General features: G+C 39.8%; 1 protein-coding gene across 4 annotated transcripts in view; it reads right to left on the bottom strand.

Moving 5' to 3' along the window:
- Positions 1–21,070, bottom strand: part of NDST2 (N-deacetylase and N-sulfotransferase 2) — a 196,154-nt gene that overhangs the window by 69,805 nt on the left and 105,279 nt on the right. For 3 of the 4 annotated variants that reach the window (XM_061634799.1, XM_061634801.1, XM_061634803.1), the window contains one exon: positions 15,845–16,073. The gene's annotated coding sequence lies outside the window, so the exon portion shown is untranslated. Of the gene's footprint in view, positions 1–7,393; positions 7,483–15,844; positions 16,074–21,070 lie in introns of those variants that run through there. The other variant, XM_061634802.1, reaches the window with a different exon arrangement.

Raw genomic sequence — 21,070 nt, forward strand, 5'->3', positions numbered from 1 at the left:
CCTTATCTTCCCTGAATTTATCTAAACCCGCTTTAAGGCCCTCCAAGTTGGTGACCCTTACTACATCTTGTGGTAGACAATCTCATAGTTTAACAGTGCACTATGTGAAGAAGTACTTCCTTCTATCTGTCCTGAATCTTCTCACATTCAACTTCACTGGATGGCCCTCAGTCCTGGTAGTATGAGAGAAAGATAAAAATATTGAATGCAGTATTTATCAAACTATTGCCTTAATATCCCATGCAAGTAAAGTAATGTTCAAGATTCTACAACAAAGGCTCTTACCATATATGGAGTGAGAAATGCCAGACATCCAAGCTGGATTTAGAAAGGGAAGAGGCACCAGAGATCATATCGCAAACATACGTTGGATAATGGAACGGACCAAGGAATTTCAGAAGAAAATCACTCTGTGCTTTATAGATTACAGCAGAGCCTCTGACTGTGTAGATCATGAAAAACTATGGAATGCTTTAAAAGAAATGGAGGTGCCACAGCATCTGATTGTCCTGATGCACAACCTATACTCTGGACAAGAGGCTACTGTAAGGACAGAATATAGAGAAACGGATTGGTTTCCCCATCAGAAAGGGTGTGAGACAGGGGTGTATTTTATCACCCTATTTATTTAATCTATACGCAGAACATATCATACGGAAAGTGGGATTGGACCAAGATGAAGGAGGTGTGAAAATTGGAGGGAGAAATATCAATAATTTAAGATATGCAGACGATACCATGTTACTAGCAGAAACCAGTAATGATTTGAAATGAATGCTGATGAAAGTTAAAGAGGAAAGTACAAAAGCAAGACTGCAGTTGAACGTCAAAAAGGCTAAAGTAATGACAACAGAAGATTTATGTAACTTTAAAGCTGACAATGAGGACATTGAACTTGTCAAGGATTATCAATACCTTGGCACAGTCATTAACCAAAATGGAGACAATAGTCAAGAAATCAGAAGAAGGCTAGGACTGGAGAGGACAGCTTTGAGAGAACTAGAAAAGGTTCTCAAATGCAAATGCACTGAACACTAAAGTCAGGATCATTCAGACCATGGTATTCCCAATCTCTATGTATGGATGTGAAAGTTGGACAGTGAAAAAAGCGGATAAGAGAAAAATCAACTCATTTGAAATGTGGTGTTGGAGGAGAGCTTTGCGCATACCATGGACTACGAAAAAGACCAATAATTGGGTGTTAGAACAAATTAAACCAGAACTGTCACTAGAAGCTAAAATGATGAAACTGAGGTTATCCTACTTTGGACACATCATGAGAAGACATGATTCACTACAAAAGATAATAACGCTGGGAAAAACAGAAGTAGAAAAAGAGGAAGGCCAAACAAGAGATGAATTGATTCCATAAAGGAACCCACAGACCTGAACTTACAAGATCTGAACAGAGTGGTTCATGACAGATGCTCTTGGAGGTCACTGATTCATAGGGTTGCCAGAAGTCACAATCGACTTGAAGGCACATAACAACAACAAATCCACTTTCTCCACATCATGCATAATCCATCTTTTTCATGGCTGCCATACACTGAGTTGGCATATTCATCTAGCTCTCCACCACAATTCCAAGATCTCCTTCCAGTTTAGGCCCCATGAGAGTATATGTAAAGTTAGTGGTGTTTTGCCCCAATGTACATCACTTTGCACTTGCTTACACTTGAATCATTTCCCATTTTAACGCCAATTCACTGAGTCTGGACACAGCCTTTTGGAGCTCTTTAAAGTCCCTTTTTGTTCTTACCACCCTGAACAATTTGTTAACAGCAAACTTGGTCACCTTCCTACTCACCCCCAGCTCCAAGTGATTTATGTACAAGTTAAAAACACAGATCCCAATACTGATCCTTTTTGGGGGGGGGGGAGTCACTTCTTACATCCCTCCACTGTGAGAGCTGTTAATGTATTTCTACTTTCTGCTTCCAGTTCTTGAACCAGTTACCGATCCACAAGTGGACCTGTCTTCTTATCCTATGACTGCTAAGTTTACTTAGGAGTTTCGGTGAGGGCCTTTATCAAAACCTTATTCAAAGTCTACGTTCACAAAGTCTACAGGACCACCCTTATCCATATGCTTGGTGGCACTCTCAAAGAACTCTTAACATGTTAGTGAGACAGGACTTACTACACGAAAGCCATGCCAGCTGATGTTCAGCAAGATCTGTTGACAATTCTATCTCTAACAATGTTTTCCTGAAACAGACATTACGCTAACTGGCCTGTAATTTCCAGGACCCCCCCCCCAATCCTTTTTTAAAAATTGGTGTTACATTGATCACTTTCCAGACTTCAGGTATAGAGGCTAACCTTAAGGACAAGTTAAATATTTTGTTAGAAGATCACCATTTTCACATATGAGTTCTTTAAGCACCCTTGGGTAGATGCCATCTGGACCCGGTAACTTGTTAAGGTTTTTAAAAGGTTTTCATACTTTCATTGCAAACTTGAGAATATCAGCATATCTGAAAAGAAATCACAAGCTCACATGGTGTCAGAAATATGTCTGGAAAATGCTAAATGTTCATAACCATAGGACAGAGTAAAAATCGTGTGTCTGGCATTTTCCATAATAAGATTATACATATGTGTATGACACATGGACTCCTACTGGGAAGGCCGGGATATAAATCAAATAATAAACAAACAAACAAACAAACAGGCACCTGTCTGATCGGTAGAGTAACATTTAAAACATCTAAAGTGTTGGAAAATTCATGGAAGACAGGTCTATCAAAGGGTGTTAAACAGGTACATGCTGTTTACATTAAAATACAAATACAACCTCCATTCCCAGAGACAGTATACCAATAAATACCACGTGCAGGGGACAAACAACAAGGGAGCATTGCTGCCTTCTTGTGAACTTCCCAAAGGTATATAGTTGGCCACTGTTGGAAGGAAAGTGCTGGAACAGATGGATCTTGGTATCATGACCCTGGAGTCCAGCAAAGACCAATATAATAGGCAAAGGAGCCATACCAGGTTACTGCCTCTGAGTCTGATGCTGGTGATGAGAGGATCACTGAAGCAGATGCCAGCTGGCAGGAGCCACTGAACAAAATGCCCCAGCACCAAGGCCCGAGAAACTACAGCCAGGTCCTTCATGGACACCTTCCTCTGAGGAAACAAGCACCTCCCACACTACCCTGCCAGTACAATGGTGCAAGGAGTGCACCAGGCATGAGGCCAAGAAATGCAGACGTGTCTGTTTTCAGGCCAGAGAGTTGGCCCTTTACAAGATTCTAGGTCTCCAAAAGCAAGAAGAGAGGTCGACTGGAACTAGAGACTCAAAAGGCCTCAGTTCACTTCCAACCCTTGTCAGTGCTAGATGCTCACTAGGCGTTCTCTTTGGTGCTGTGACCACTGGCTTGCCTTGCCCTGTGGGCTTTTTTGCAGGACCAGAACAGGACACTTGGCCTGATCCAGCTAGGTAACTATTTCATCAACATTCAAGACCTGTGAATTGGCTTGTCCTTCAGCTTACATTTCTAATGTGAACCAATGGCAGGCTCCTGGTATTCCCAGTCCTATTGCCTTGGAGCTCCTGAAGCTGTTTGTGGTATTGCATGTTACAGATCTCCTAAATATGTGTTTAACATTACAGTAAGTCCACACCTTATATGAAAACAATTATACTGGCTGAAGTAAACACTGGAAACAATCCAACCAAGGCTTAAGCACTTCTAATTCCCCTTTAAATTAACCAGAGAATGTATGCTTAACTCTCCCACCAAAATCAAAAGGATTTAAATGTGCTTAACTTGGAATGTATTGTGCCATACTAATGATATGAGGTTACCACAGACTCTGTCAATACTTTTATCATAATAAGGGCAGTAGGACAACACAAAACATCTCTGGATAGATACCATCCCATAAAACCCATTTAACCCCCCATGCCAAGCTACAGATGGCATCTTCTGTCACATTCCACCTGTCAATCAACAATGAATCAAGAAGTTTCACTGGAAATATCTTCTTATTCTATAACAATTCTTATTTTGAAACATATCAAATTACCTGTTCAAGAACCAGGTCTACGGAGTTACCAACACACATGATTTGCCAAACCTATTAGTGATCATCCTAATTTTGTTTGGGAAAATATTAACTGGATTCTTTGTCTTTCTGATTCCATTAAGAACTACAATTCTGAGTGTGCCCGCACTCTGCCCACTCTTTTGAAAAAGAAAGGATTTACAGCAACATTCCAACTTGTTACTACTGATGTTGCCCCAGATCAATGTACAGATCAGATATGGTACAATTATTTTCTATATGAGTTCAAACTTAGCGGCCTAATAACTTTACTGCAGAGACATTTCAGATGTTAGGTTTTCTAACAAGGATTACTTAATTGAAGAGGTGGAAGTCTTTTCACAGGAGCTACAGCATAGGAAGCTGTCTTATATTGAGTCAGACCATTGGTCCATCTAGCTCAGTATTGTCTACACTGACTGGCAGTGACTGTCCAAGGTTTCAGGCAGCATTCTCTCCTAGCCCTACCTATAGATGCCAGGAATTGAGCTTGAGATCTTCTGCATGCAAGGCCTTTCTGTAGTTGAAAAATCTTTCTTTTATTTTTTTCTGCGCAGGTTAACTTTTGCTGTCAATAATTATAAAACATGGAAAATGAAACTTTGGTGCTTTTATTATGAAAATGAAATGCGTCAGTACTGATTTCCTTCTGTGAAGTGAAAAAGAATCCATAGCTCAGTTACAATAGAATGATTTTCAACAATGAATGAGTGACAAACCAAGAGGAAAGTGAATTGTGGCAGTAGGCTGACTTGCTCCAAGGACCTCAAAGCCATTGAAATACACCTGAGATTTGCCTCAGACAAGAAGGGCTGATCCATTAAACAGAATTTCAGAGCCGGGGGCTGGGTGGGAAAGAAAGATTATAGAGATACAAACTAACAAGAGAATCAGACAATGCATAAATTGGCAAGAACTCAGGTTGTGGAAAGAACAGGAGTATGTCAAACAAACAGCCAGGCTGACTACTTGAGTAGAGCAGAAGTGAACTGAGAAGTGAATATGGACATGGGGATGAGGAGGATTCGCCCAGGGAGGAGATTATTCTCACAGTGCCTTAACTCAAAGGGTTACTTAAGCAAGGAACATAAACATATAGGTGTCAGAAGAGCCAAAACCACCTCATTACAGAAGGAATCATTATCAAGTATTATTCTTGATAATCATTCTGCCCATGGGAGAACAGGGCCAACAGAACAATGAGAACCTCACAGTTGACACTCAAAATTTAGCAGCTCAAAAGATACGCTGCTTGGTATTTTAAAAATTCCTTTCATCCAACAGATTTTTGGATTTGTTAATGTAATTAGTAAGTTGGGTTGTTAATGCAGGATACTTCTATTTTTCTATATTGTGGATTTATTTATTTCAGTCATCAACATTTAATGGTCCTGTTGCCAATAACATTCCCTGCAGGAGCTGTGGCCTGAATTCTAAACGAGAAAAGGCACAATCTAATAATTTGCTAGTATTCTAGAATATCACTCCAGTAAACCTGTTAAACTGCCCAAGACATTTGCTCTCAGTAAGAATACAGTTTCCAGTGGTGCACTGACAGAAAACCACAACATCAGGAACACGCTTTGCTTGTTCCTGATTTACAATAGTTCCTGATTTATTTATTTATTTATTTAATTAAGCTTATATACCGCCCGACTAGCAACAGCTCTCTGGGCGGTGAACATTAAAAATACAATAAAAATAACACAAAACTGTACAGTCTAAAATCAAAATATAATAATTTAGAATTAACAGGAATTAAAATGCCTCAATTTACAATATTTACAATATTTCCGAGCCTAATGACAGATAGGTCAGTGCTCATGAATTATGTCAAACCTGCATCTAATGAGGTGATGAGTTACCTAATCCCCAGAATCTGCACTGATACCAGATCAGATCCTGTCTCAGCAAAAAGGAAGAATTAGTGACAGCGTTCATTTCTAATGATGATAACGAAACCAAAATGATTAAGAGATAGGGGGAGGTGGAACCCTCTAGATACAATAAGGAAAAACTAGACAAAACGATTAAATCTTTCACTTGAGTCATGAAAAGGTGCAAGTGGTTGCCTGAAGCAGGATTACTCAATCAGTCTGAAAGGACATTCTGAACGCAACCAAACTGAAAGAAGTGTAACATTTTTTGTTATTCAGTTCCAGTTCACATTTTTCTAGCTGAATTTGTTTTAGCTGAAGCCAACAAGGTAATTGCTATGATACACCTGAACAAGTTCAATGTTGGTTCACATGATATATAAATGCTGCTGGTTTGCAAAGTTGGATGGAACAATTTAACAGGTTTATTTAAAGAGGGCAGATTTCAGATGCTTGGAGAAACTCAAAACGCACAAAGCATATGCTGGTTTTTCTCACAATTAATTTTGGTAAAGCCAAGAGGTGTATCCCACCCTTTTCAAACTAGTAAGCTGCTGAAATGTTTTATTGGTGGCACAGTAGGTGTCTGATCTTAGCCCTTCCATGCACCTTTTCACAGTACTGAGGGCCAGTATTTTCATATGCCTTTTCTTTCTCCACCATCCCACTTTGAGGATGATTCGTAGGCCCTGTGGCCCCAAATGTCCAATCTGTGTGGACCTAAAGCAAGGGTAGGATAAAGCACAGTCTGTGTTGCAGAGGAAACAGGGAAAATTGTACAACATTATGTTACAACATTTGGAATTCCACTGCAACTCCAATAGAATCAAGACACTTTCTTCTGAGAATATGAGAAACACTTTTGTGGCTACGTAGCTGTGATCCTCAAGAAGATCTTTGTGTTCACTATCTTGCAAAAATGTTCACCAGTAAAAAAACGAATAGCATTTTGGTTCATTATCCTCTTAGCTCTTATACTGTCTGCTATGATTCACTGTCAGGCTCAACTCAAAAGGTATCCTGCCATGCTGGGGATCTCATGCAGAGACTTAGTGGGGTGACAATGGAACCTACACTATTCATTCTGCTCTGTTTTATTTTTTCTTTGTACATATTTAAGAAATATGAAACAAAGGGTTACGTACATCTTACTTACTGGATTGTATAAACTCTTCTGATTCTTATTGTTGTATTTGAAAAATGAAAAATAAAGTTTTAAAAACCTCAAAAGGTATCAGTATGCTACATCTATTCAAAACCAAAGATTGGCAGTAAGATGGTGGCTTTCTCTCATTCACCTTGAACACCATCTAGATCAAGTGTCCTCACAAACACCACAATTACTAAAATTCCCATAGCAAACCGCACAACTTATGACAAACAATATGTTTTCCCCGCAATATGCCCTACGTAGGATACTTCAAGTGCCACTGCATAAAGATAAGAAATAGCCTGCTCACCTCCAAGGTGGAGATCCCTTGCAGAAAGTTTCTATGTGACACAGTGGAGGGGGGAGTGTCAAAGAGTGCTCTTCTCTCTTCATCTCTCTCCTGAGTTTAATAGTGGGGTTTGTAAATATTTGTGCAGCTTTTCAAAGTCAGGCTAATGATTACAATCCAAGTATCTGTTTTAGGTTTCCAGACCACTCCAAACAATGTATTTTCTGTCCAAATGAGCATTTTTCACTGTCATCCATATGGATGAACATAACTACTGCTTCAGGCAATCACAGATATAGCCAGCAGCAATCCCTGTGCCTTTGGTGCCAGCTTTTTTGCCACCATACATGAACAGCTGCCAGCCAAATCTGATTGCTTGGCCCCCACAAATGCCTATGTGGGGTTCATAGTGACTGCCTCTGTGCAGTGGCATTGCTCAGGCTAGATTATGGGTGCAGGTTCAGGTCCCCTTGATCACAATGTTTTTCCTTTTTGTTTGTTTTTTGAAAAATAGAACAAGCATGTTGCACCCACCATATTTCTTTTGCAGAGCGCTGTGCCTCTGAGCCCACATGGGGCTCTGAGAAGCAAAGATGGTGTGTGCAGTTGTCTGGAGCTCTGCTCCATAGCACAGCCACACAGTTAAAGCACAAAAAGAGGAAGATGTTGCAGTGACTGCTGTCGCACCACTTGGCAAGTGGGAGGATGGGGGAAGAGAAACCAGGAGGTGTGGGTGGGAAGGAACTGGTCCCTGCTGCTTTTAAAGTTTCTTTAAAACTTTTTATAGGGGATGCTGGGCATGATGGAGCCCAAGAATCTCAGTACAAAAATTTGAAGAAAGCAACAGGATCTGCTTGTTCTTTCCTGCATGCGGGAAGGAATGACAAATGTGTTCCTCTTTCTTTCCCATTCCCCGAAGGGACCCAATTTATGCCCTCCCCTTGCTTACCAGGTGATAGGAAGGCAATGATTCCCTCCCTCCTCTATTTATCAGGCAGCAGGATGGAAGGAGAACAAGGGGGGGGGAGAGAAGAGTGTGAACAACCCAGGTGATGGGGGCCACTCAAGCCTGGCAGCACTCCTGCTTCCATAGGCAGATATGGGCTGAACCAGTCCAGAGACAGACAACGATGGCACTGATGTGAAGGACTGTCTACATTTATTAAGAGCTCCAGCTGCATTTCAGTGAGCAGCACACAAGTGTGACAACAGAGTAGGACAAAAAAAAAAATCCTCAAAAGAACCCTGCAGGATTTGGAGGGAAATCATAAAAACAGTGTAAGAACTCTTTCCATTTACTAGTTCCTTTCCTTATATATCATATTTCTTAGACTGTAAGCCTGTGGACTGGGACTTCCCTTTCTATAATTTCTGTAAAGTGCCTACTTTGCAATAAATAATATATACATCTCCAATACAAGTTTGGAGGATGGCAGGGATAATAAATTAAGCTATATTAGTCTAACAAGCTATCTATCTACCTGATCAGGAGGGTTACAGCCTTTATTAATACTGTTAAGCAAGCAACCTGCAGGACTTCCCCACCTCCTATTTTTGGCAGCATATAATTCCACAAAAATGCACTGATATATCAAAGCAAATACATGTTGCCAACTGTTGTTAATTCTGTATGTTAGTTGACACAGTGACCAGTCCAATTCATGCCGGGCTGGCTTCTATCCACTTTGTGAAGCTTGTCTAGCAAGCATGATTACCCACTCTCTCACCAGTTTAACAACAAAGTGAAATTTAGTTTTATGGAAGCTAAATTGGTTGAACACTTTTACCATACTGAAGAAAAAACACACTTAGCATTCACACCAAACACAATTCATTAGATTCTACTACATAAGCCTCATCCCAATTTAGCTACCTAAAACCTCCTACCTGCTTCCACAGGTAGATGCTTATTGCTGAAGGCTAATCCCCTCTAGGCTTGCCTTAACACTACTGGCTCAGAGTTTGGCTAGGACGTTACAGACCAAAAGCAGGAGTATATGGAAGCCCTTTGCACCATGTATCAGGGGCAGCCAATGTGGTGCCTCCTAGATGCCACTGGATGACAACTCCCATCATCCCATGCATTACCATGCTTGCTGGAAGGTATAGTCCTACAACATGCGGAGAGTACTACATTGGCTATCCCTGGCACAGATCATTAACACTAAATATTTGTCTGCATATATAGAGGAAATTCAGGGGAAAATATACTTTATGCTATTTATCGGGAAAGATGGAGTTCGGGAAAACTCAGTGCAGAGGACTCAATATTTTCACAAAAGAGGTGTCAATTTTAGAAGGACCTCCATGCTTTAGTTGCCTTACTCTGGCCAGTTAGCACAATACTCTGTCCCCTCTGGCACTCCCACACATTCCCTGGACAAAATGTAGACACTTCTACAAAAGGAGCAACAAACCCCTCCAAAGCACCTTTGTAGCTATCAGTAGAAGAGGCTGTGCAAGATGACTGCAAAAATGATGAATAGCACAGCATCAACAGCCTAGGTTAGTTACATTTGTGTAAAGCCAATCCTTATATTTGAAATAATCCAGACTCACTTAGAAACAGCAGCGTTAACAGGAACCACTGAAGTCTCACCAACAGAAAGCTAAAATTCTTACACTCTAGACTCAATACTAATGGCAGATACCTGCCCAGCACCCTCTGCACAAGTCTCTTTTGACTTATACTGCCATTTTCACAAGAGAGTGTATTCTTCAATTTCTTTAAATCTAGCTGCTAAATTGGAGATGAGAAACAGCCAGTTCTTTCCATCATTGCAAACTTATCTGTGCAGAAGCTCTGCCATTAGTCAGTATTTGTTTACTGTGTGAAGCACCTGATAAGAAACAGAACTGTGGGATTTGTGTCTCTTCATACTTCTGAGCATCAATCAGATCTGAATTTCCACTTTGCAATTATATTTGACAGAAACCTGAAATGTGAATGCAACAGGTGTTTTTGCGGTATCTGATTGCATATCTATAACTCTGTGTGGCCCAAAGCCCTCAAGCCAATACCCTTATGGTACAAAATTGCATTTTTTAAAGAAGCACAGGAGTATTAAATATATGTCCTGATAACAGGCAACAATTTACACCTGGTCCTTACAGCACAGCATATAGGGATGCAAATAACTACTCCTAGACATTTTACACTTCATGTTTACGTGGTTAATTTTTTTTTTATTTATAAAAAACCTTATATTTTACATCTTCCACCCAAATGGGGTCACCAGAACAGCTTACAATCAGCTAATAAAATAATATTAAAAACAACAATTAAATTCATAGAATCACAGAATTGGAAGGAGCCTTTAAGGCCATCGAGTCCAACCTCCTGCGCAATGCAGGACTCCAACTTAAAGAATACCCAACAGGTGGTTGTCCAGCTGCCTTTTGAATGCCTCCCATGTTGAAGAACCCACCACCTCCCTAGGCAATTGATTCCATTGTTGTACTGCTCTAAGAGTTAGGAAGTTCTTCCTGATGTTCAGCCAAAATCTGGCTTCCTGTCACTTGCCCTCCTCTGAATTTGTTCGTTTGTCTGCTTCCTTCTTAATGTGTGGTGTCCAGAACTGGACGCACTACTCAAGATGAGGCCTAACAGTGTTGAATAGAGGGGAACCAGTACTTTACACAATTTGGAACTGTACTTCTGTTAATGCAGCCTAAAACAGCATTCACCTTTTTTGCAGCTACATTGCACTGTTGGCTCATATTGATCTTGTGATCAACAACAATTCCAAGATCCCTCTCACATGTAGTATTGCTGAGCCAAGTATCCTCTATCTTATAACGGTGCATTTAGTTTCTTTTTCCTTGGTGTTGAACTTTGCACTTACCCCCTTAAATTTCATTCTGTTGTTTTCAGCCTCATGCTCCAGCCTACAAAGATAACTTTGAATGTTGTTTCTGTCTTCCAGGTTATTAGCTATCCTTCCCAGTTTTGTGTCATCTGCAAATTTGAAAACCATTCCCTGCACCTCCTCATCCAAGTCATGATAGAAATGTTGAAGAGCACTGGGTTCAGGATTGAGCCCTGCAATACCCTGCTCGTTACTTCTCCTCATTTTGAGAACCATTGATAAGCACTCTGAGTATGATTTTATAGCCAACTGTGGATCCACCTGATAGTTGTTCTATCCAGCCCACATTTAGCTGGCTTGCTAATCAGAATATCCTCAGGCACTTTGTCAAAAGCTTTGTCAAAAATTAAACTTTAATTCAACAGCACCAGAGGAAAACAAAGGCTAGAAAATCTATTTCTTCACTAGTTTCAGGCTCTGATTCAAACATCCAAAGTTTTCCTGGAATAAGATGAAAATGAGAGACAGAGCTGAGTGTTATCTGCATACTGGCAACATCATGCAAAATTTTTGAAACTTCACCCAGTGGTTTCACATAGATGTTTAATAAAATGAGACAGGAAGGACCTCTGTGGTTACAAACATTTCCCAACATAAATCAATGTCACCTTACAATAATTGATTTTGAGTTTCAGTGTTTCAAAATAAAATATCATACAGAATGAAATTACAACGTACCATTTGTAATTCAGTAATATGAGAGCGTTGGTCAGCATTGGTCAGAAGTACTGAGTACTTTTGCAAGACACTGTATACTGTTGGAATCTGAACTGACAATAACTGATCAGAAGTATTTCATCTGTCTTTCATGCTAAGCGTCTAAATCTATTGTGTTTTATTTTGACAGCATGATGACAGAGATGGCAATATCACATACTGTTCCAAAAGTGGGATGACCCTAGACTCAAGTCTTTCCCTTATCCAATCTTGTACAAAATTCTGTGCAATTTTCAAGCTCCCCAGAACTAGACTGGACATGTTAGCATATAAGTAACAGTACATCATTAGCTGTCTTTGAAATTACTTGGCAGACATGCCAATGCCCTGCCGCTTAAGGTAATGCTACTACATCTGCCCTATATGACTTACTGAGTTTTTGTATCCTCTTTTTGACACATATGTAAGCCCGTAGCAAGAAGGGCAGAAAATTAGCTATGTTCACTGCTACCTTCTGCAGAGAGAATAATCACATATATACAGTAGAAGTGTTCAACCCATAAGATTTAAACTGCAGCAAAACCTTTTTCAATTATTCTACAATCTGATACTGATATTAAACCATGACCTTGTCTAATAAATGTTAAGACAATATGCATTATCAAAAGGAATATACTTGCTTTGGAGGCAAACTGTCTAGGAGCTGCCTGTTGGGGTACCTCTAGTTTTAGGGAAGGGACACTTTAGTGGCTGGTAGTCATTCCCAGTAGGGGCAATAGGAGCTATAACACTTTGGGTGGAGGAATCTGTGATGTAAATAGCCCTCAGTCTTGTTATATTTTGATAGTTGGTGTACTGTGGTGAATTAGCATGTGTAAAAATCTCTATCTTGAATATAGCCATCGCAGATAGCTGGGTTTGCATCCCTACAAGTCAAACTAGATAGGGCAGGTGAAGGGAACCTTGGGACCTCTAAATGTGACAGAACTATAACTCCCATCAGCCCCAGTAAGCATGCCTAATAGCTAGGGATTATGGGAGTTGTAGTTCAGCAATATCTTGAGGGCCAAAGGTTCTTCATCCCTGAGACAGGGCTTCCAGAATCAATGGAAGTATTGCCTTGGCCAAGGCTAGTTTGATAAAATCTTCTTGAAGATAGCAGTGATTTCCTTGCTTGTTCAGGTGCATATTTTCCTCCAAGGGCCGATTTTGTAAGGGCCAGAGTAGATGTATCCTTAAATTCATAGCAGAAAATTATGTAGTTTGTTTTTCCTTAACTCATTACAGGGGTAGGAGGACTCAATTCTGTTTGCTAAGGCTGCACACAGTAAAGGAAAGCTTATCTGTTTACTCTTTCCCCCATAGAGATCGGAATGGAGATCCCTCCCCCCAAATCCCATTAGGAGCTTTAGGGAAAAGTCACAAATGGGGGCTTTTCTTCTAAGGCTCCTACCCCTACAGGGGGGCTGATCTCCATTATGACTTGGGCAATAAGGAGTAAAAGAGGGCTGTTTTTCTCAGTGGTGGCTTGTTCGAGCAACAACGTCTACCTGAGCTCTGGTGTGTCTTGTGTTTCTAGTCTTGTTCTTTGGTTCTGACCCCTGGTTTGTTTCTTCAGTCCTGCCTTTGGTTTATACCTCTTAACTACTAAATTAAACCAAATTCCTCACAAAGACCCTCTTTCCATCCTTAGTGTCTTACTTCCCTATTTGGGCAGTGGCTGCTAGGAAGATACCTAGATCTCTCTCTCTGAGAAATGTCTCTATTGAAAGCTATTCCACCTGGCTAAATCAGAGGGAGAGGCAAGACAATAATAAGGCCTACTTCACAGGCTTCATAGCCAGTGTGGCGTAGTGGTTAGAGTGTTGAACTATGCCCTGGGATACCAGGGTTCGAACCCCATACAGCCATGAAGCGCACTGGGTGACCTTGGGCCAGTCACTACCTCTCATCCTCAGAGGAAGGCAATGTTAAAACCATCTCTGAATTCTGCTTACCATGAAAACCCTATTCATAGCGTCGCCATAAGTCGGGATAGACTTGAAGGCAGTCCATTTCCATTTTTCATAGGCTCAGCAGCGACAAACTGCAGCTTGGCTCTTCCTCTCCCAGAACTGTCTCCCTCTGGTTATTATAACTATTACTTAACATTATATAACTATTTTACCAGAATTTGCTTTTTTTCCTCTTGCCTGGAACACCCCACATGGAGTCTGGTCAGCATCTGATCAGGCAAAGTTCACATATTTTTCAGACCTTTCTCTGTAACTACAAGGACTAAAAACTAACACTGCAATCCTGGGGAGTTTAAATTGCTTGCCCAATCTATATATAGCAATGTGCAGCACACACATCTAACCCAGGAAAACAGAATATTCCTATCAGGCTTGAAGTAGGTGCAAAAAGTCAAACTCATCACAAAGAAAACTAAATGATTATGTTAATTACTTTTATCTCCTTTCACCATTTCTTTAAAAACAGATGAGTGAGGAAGAAATAACTTTCTTCAACATTTCCAAGTCACATTTTTTCTTTATCATCGTCAATATTTGATCTGCATTCTGCTGCTACTTAATTCTGATAGGAAGTCAAGCATGGTCTCCCCCTTTAAGGTGCACATTCCTTTGTTTGCTGAAATGGTACACAGGACAGCTGTCAATTACACTAGATTAGCGTGCACTAGTGACTGTCTTAAAAATCTTAGTAGGCCCACAAGTAGCATAGATATTTTTTTAAAAACTATCTGGACTAAGACTTTCCACTGTATAGCCTTAATTCAGTGACTGGAAGGAGAAAACAACAAGGAAAACTAACCAGAAGAATAAACAATATTATTAGTACAATTTAAAGGGCTGTTTGGGTGTGGTTATTCTGGCACATCATGACAAAAATATCATAATGAATTGAACAGCTGAAGCTTGTTCATCTCCTGAACAACTTCACAAGTTCAATCTACTTTAGTACTAAAATGACCAAATTATCATCCCATTTTTTGATGAAAATTAATCTGAAAACAATTCAGAATAATTGCTTAGTGTGTACCTACCTTCTGATTAAATCTACATCTCTGAATATGTATTAAGGTTATATTAAACAATAACATACTTCTACTAAATGATGATTAATAGAATATTCCTCACTAGTGATTTAAACTGTGATTTAAATCATTAAAATTGAGTCCTTCAGAGAACCAACCTGCTCTGATTGACTTTCCATTTTCTGGTGGAAGGAGGCCTGGTCAGGGAAAGGATATCCACAGGGGTTTAAAATGGAAGGTTGGATGACTTTGGGGCAATGCCGAATTAAACAGGCCCAAAATTTTAATGAAGCGACACCATTTAATCAAGTAACACTGAAGCCCTAGTAGTTAGCCCTTCAGTTTCCAAGTAGAATCAAGGATGAGACTGGTTTGGGGTTGCTGATTCTAAGTGTGCTCTACTGTTGTTTTTAATTAGGAGGGGTGGGTTGATATGTTCCCTACTGCCAGCCAGTTTACAACCTTTTGTTTAGAAGTGATATATAATTATGGTTTAAGAAGAAAAAGTTCAACCAAGAACAATTAAATTCTTTCTCAGGCTAGATAAAGTTTCCTCCACCTTACTTTAAATAAAAGCAAAAATGAAACAAGTTCAGTTTGACTGCCTGATTCATTCTTTCCCAGGTTAAAGCATATATTAACAAATTCAAGCCACCATCTAAGAAGTACAACAACTACCAAAGATTTTTAACTTCTCTACTTCAAGCAAATCCAGAAGCCTTGTGTGTGGCACAGCAAAATTGGGGTGCGGTGTGTAATATGTCATCAAAGGACTGCTGTTGAGGTCCCATGAGCAAGCAGAAATCCATCCAAAAGAGTTTGCTAGATAAGCAGTGCTTCTCTGATTTGCAGGACTATGTCTCTGCATATCAACATATATGAGAGAAAAAATAAACCAGTATTGCTTACCTGCAAATGATGTTCAAGAGCACTTCTCACAAACAGTAGGTCTGTACTTAACAAATAAGTGAAATCAGCACAATGCACAGTCACTTTATCATGGGGTTGGTGGTGCTTGTTAGTTTCATCTGATGAAGATCTTGCATATGAAAGATAGGCAGACTAGTACAGCCTCTGTAAGGGCACCAAGCTGTAGGTCTTAAGAATGCCTTGTTCTAATTCATCTGTATTTGAAGACCTAAATGTTCAAAAACAAGAGGAAACTGTGGTTATCCAGCCCAATTATGAAATATCATTGTAAATTATATTTTTGAGCTTATAGTATGTTGTAACCTGCTTAAATGTCAGAAGATTATGAGGAAACTGAACATACGCTAAACCAATTATAATTTCCCATTCACTAGGCGTTACTCCTATCCAGTTCATTACAAAAGGCTGTGCAGGCCCCCTCAATGCATTAATTTAGAATATTTCAATGTCATAAAAAGCAAGTGATTTAATATATCTACCTATACAGAAGTGAGACATAATTTATAATAGAGGTGAGACAGAGATAAAAATGCAACTCTTGTGTATAGCAACACATAGACAGATTAATTATTGGTTTGACCCACATTTGAAAAATGAAGGTTAGGAATTGTATATGCCTTTATGCTGTATCTGAGTGGTTTAAATGCATGCAAAAAAATAAAGAACAGACACAAAACCACAGTGTGACAATCTAAACACCATGATTTCAGCTAAAATAAATTGTAATTCCCTAAATTACTGGAACTTTTTCACCACAAATTAACTAAGAAAGATAGAACACAGGAACATGTAGAAATGTGTTTATAAGAGTACTGAAAAGTTATAGCCATTGCTAGATACAAAGACCTGGAGAAAGAGAACAGATTCAGAGGATTACTGTGAAGCAGTATGAAATTACAATCTGTTCAATTTTGTTATAATTAATATTTAGCATTGATAACAGAAAATCCTTTTTTACTAGAGAGTGTTAGCATATTCAAACTATGACAACATACACAGTTATTGTGCCTAACACACTAGGTTGCCTAGCACAGCCGCAGCAAACAACCAGTGTGACTTGCCAGCCTGGCATCATACTGCATGCTAGTGTATCTGTCTAGCAAAATTGAGCCAAGTTATCCCAAAAGGACTGCATTCCATCTGCAGGAGAAAAATGACAATTTTGAGAAACTCCACTGAAATACAGTATTTGTGAAAGTAAGATGGATTTTATGGGAGACTAGATTCCCATCCCCTGCGGACCTTGGATTTTCTCTCCAAAAGTACACATAATTTTTGCAATTTCTCACAAGTACTCCTCCATTATGTCAGAAGATGTTAAACCAGAACAAGCTAATAAAAGCCTACTGGATTGCATGGAGTGGGGCGGGGGAAAGAAAAGACAATTAGGAAGTAGAACTGAACCCAAACCTCAAACCCCAAACAAGGTTCAAAGAGTGTTGGAGATGAGGGGGAGATGCAGAAGAGATTGACAGGCAGAGCCAAGGACTGGTAGTTTTTCTGGTGCTCAAGCAGAGACTTTCCCATACATAGGCTGTTGTCCAGCATGGAAGATTCTTGAACTGAGGCTGGAACATCTTGTGTTTCTTTGGCACTGAGAGTTGTATTCAAATAAGCCCTACTCAGAGTAGTCTCATTGAAATTAATGACCATAAGTTATTCATGTCTATAGGACTAGCACTGAATACCACCCTTAAAGTCCTCCCAAACTGGTAGCATTCATCCTAAACAGATAAGTTCTGTACTTTTTGGTCATGACTTCAGAGTCCAGTAGTGGACCAAGGCATCAAGTCAGAGGCTACAGTGTCACCAGCTAAGAAGCCAGACCAGAGTTTCCACCTCTGAGCCTGATGTTAAAGGACCACTGAATCTGACTGGCAGGCAGGCATCCACTGAATCGAGTGCCATGGCATCAGGACTCTTATGGGTGCCTTTCCCTGGGCCCAGGGAAGTGAGTGCTTCCCACAGTACCTCACCAGTCCAATGCACTAAGCAGGAGGGCATGGAACACGGGAGAAGTGCTGATCTGCAGGCCAGAAGGCTGGCTCTTTAACAGACTCTAGTTCTTCAAAAGGGAGTGGAGTCTAGAAGAGGCAGACTAGAGGCAGAGGCTCAAAAGAAGTGGTGGGGAATTTCCAGCTTGCAGGCCTGAGAGCTGGCAAAGGCCATGCCTCACAGACTATACCCACCTGCCCCACATCTGATGTCATATGTGTGTCAGGTGTGGGGCAGGTAGGGATGTGACTATAAAGGAACAACTGAGAGCTTAAAGTCAGCTCCCGATGGTTCCTTTGCAAGCAGTGCTCCCTCACTGTCAGCCCTAATCAGCTGACTGGCACTGACAGGGAGACCCAAGGAGACAATCTGCACTAGGGAGTTTCCCATTCGTGAGTAAGGGGGGGCATGATATCAGTGTATGAAATTATACATGGACTGTAGAAAATGGATAGGGAGAAGTTTTTCCTTCCTCTCTCTTAATTCTAGAACTTGGGGGCCATCCAAGGAAGCGGAATGTTGGAAGGTTCAGGACAGACAAAGGCAATAAATTCTTCACACAAAAGCATGGTTAAACTATGGAGTTTGCTCCCACAAGAGGTAGTGATGACCACCAACCTGGATGGCTTTAAGAGAGGAATAGAGAAATCCATGGAGGGTAAGGCTGTCAGTGGCTCCCCAGTGCAGCCAAAGGGCCTCTGCTTTGAAGCAGTTTGCACTGAGACCACTAGCTAAAACGAACGTTTCCTTTCCATTTTATAAAGTGGTTTTAATGCAAGCCACTTTGCAAAAAAGAAGCTGATTAGTGCTAGTAGTGCACTTTCAAAGAAGGTTACTGTAAGTGCCCATCAGCTGATAAGCGGGTACAACAATCCCCCCGAAAGTTGAAAGGTGTCAGTCCCTGATGTCATTATGATGTTAGGTGATCGACAGATGGGTGCTCAAAATTGGCCCACAGAGAGTGTGGGACTGAGATCCAGCACCCCTGACAGATCCAGTTCCTCACCCTGCTCAAAAGGCTTCAGTTCACTTCCAACCCTCATTCTGAGAAAGTTGCTCACTAAGAGCTCTCCATGGTGAAACCACCACCAACCTAACTTGCCCTGTGGGCTGCTCTGCCAAACCAGAACAGGATACATTCAAGAATGCTTGAAAGAAAGAAAAATAGTAGTTGGGGCAGGGAAGATATTTAAAAATGAAGAAATGCTGTGAGACTGAGTAGGGAGGAAAGGGGGCTCAATTTGGAGAGGTAAATTGTGTTAAGATTAAGCTGCCGGGTTTGAGTGGATCCTGGTCAAAGTGCATCTATCTCCCCCCTTCAAAAAAAAAACTTACTAGCTAGTGGCAGCCAGCAGTGGAGACATGAATTCCTTTTTTAAATATTGTTTTTAAAAATTTAAAAACCCTTAGAACTGTAAAGCCAGTGATGCTGAGAAGCGAGGTTCAAGTAAGGCCGCAGCTGTTTGCAGTTGTCATCTCCCCAGAATGCCTCTAGGCATTCTGGAGAAATTAAGATGATGGGCAGTTGCAGACTTGCTCAGTACTTCATATCTAGACACTACCAGTCTTACCAACCTGTAAAAAGCATTTTCCTTTTCATGCCAGGGCCAACAATATTCCCAAATGCATTCCCAAATCTCATCAAGTAATCCCACTGACTTCAAAGCAGTTTACTATCAAGTTAAGTCTGCATAGGACTGCAGCCTTAACTTAAATAATCACTTTGCTTCTTTTTCTGAGGCTTGGTTGGATGGTTAGGCCTAAATCTTTTCACCTTTGCCAACAAGCTAGCAGAAAACTTTCTTTACAGAATAGAACAATTGCACATTGTTTACTTTAAAAAAGTCTTGCAGTTTCATGGTACAGAAACTATTTACTGTACTATATACATCATAGGTAATGTCAGTAAACATATATGCATACATACATACATACTCAAGGCCTAGGGAAGAATCACAATTCCTTAGCTCCCTTCCACAGCAAGCAAATAAAATTTTCAAAAACCCAAATATTATTCCGCTTATTCCCTTTTACTGTCAATCTCATTGTTAATAGTTTAATTTTTCTATTTTTATCCTGTGTTATGCATTATGTTTGTAAACCCTTTAAAAAAGTTTACAAGTAGGGACTTTTGAATTTGCAAATAAACCTGGGAAATGGTTAGCATATAAATTAAGAAAAGAACGCCAAAAAAATATCATTTTAAAGATACAAGAAGGAGATGGGACGTTGACAGATAATGTAAAAATTAAAAAGATTTTTCATCAATACTATTCAACATTGTACAAATGTCAGGAAATTCCATCTGAAAAAATAGAAGAGTATATATCTAAACAGAATTTGCCTAAAATTACAGACTTTCAGAGACAAGCTATTAATGGTCCTATTACGTCAAGAGAGATATCTGAAGCTATAAACAAAATTAAATTAGGAAAGGCACCAGGACCAATGGGTTATCTGCAATGTATTATAAATGTTTGGAGGAAGAACTCTTACTACCTTTACAGTCTACAATGAATCTTATTCTGCAAGAGGGAAAGATACCGGATAGTTGGAAAAATGCTAATATAACATTAATACCTAAAGAGGAGCAAGATTTAACTAAAACAAAAAATTATCGACCAATATCTCTATTGAATAATGACTATAAAATTTTTACAATGATCTTGGCAGAAAGATTGAAAATAATATTGCAACAATTTATTCAGGAAGATCAATCAGGGTTTTTACCTAAAAGACAATTACGTGACAACGTCAGGAATGTCTTGAATGTCTTGGAATATTTAGAACAACGAAATGATAAACAAGCAGCTTTGATTTTTTTAGATGCTGAAAAAGCATTTGATAATTTGAATTGGAAATTTATGTTTCAGGTTTTGGAGCAAATGGATTTTGGAGACAATTTTATAAAATGGATTAGATCGATTTATACATCTCAGAAGGCTCAGATCATTGTTAACGGAGATTTAACGGATTCATGTGAAATACAAAAGGGTACAAGACAAGGATGTCCTTTATCTCCCCTTTTATTTATTCTGGTCTTAGAAGTGCTGCTTAGAGATATAAGGCAAGATAAAAGAATTTCGGGATTAAAGATAAAAAAAGAAGAATATAAATTGAGAGCATTTGCTGATGATTTGATAATTGTACTAGAAAATCCTTTGGAAGGAATTAATGTATTGATGGACAAATTAAAAGAATTTGGACCGT

Source organism: Rhineura floridana, chromosome 7 (assembly GCF_030035675.1).
Source record: "Rhineura floridana isolate rRhiFlo1 chromosome 7, rRhiFlo1.hap2, whole genome shotgun sequence".
NCBI lineage: Eukaryota > Metazoa > Chordata > Lepidosauria > Squamata > Rhineuridae > Rhineura > Rhineura floridana.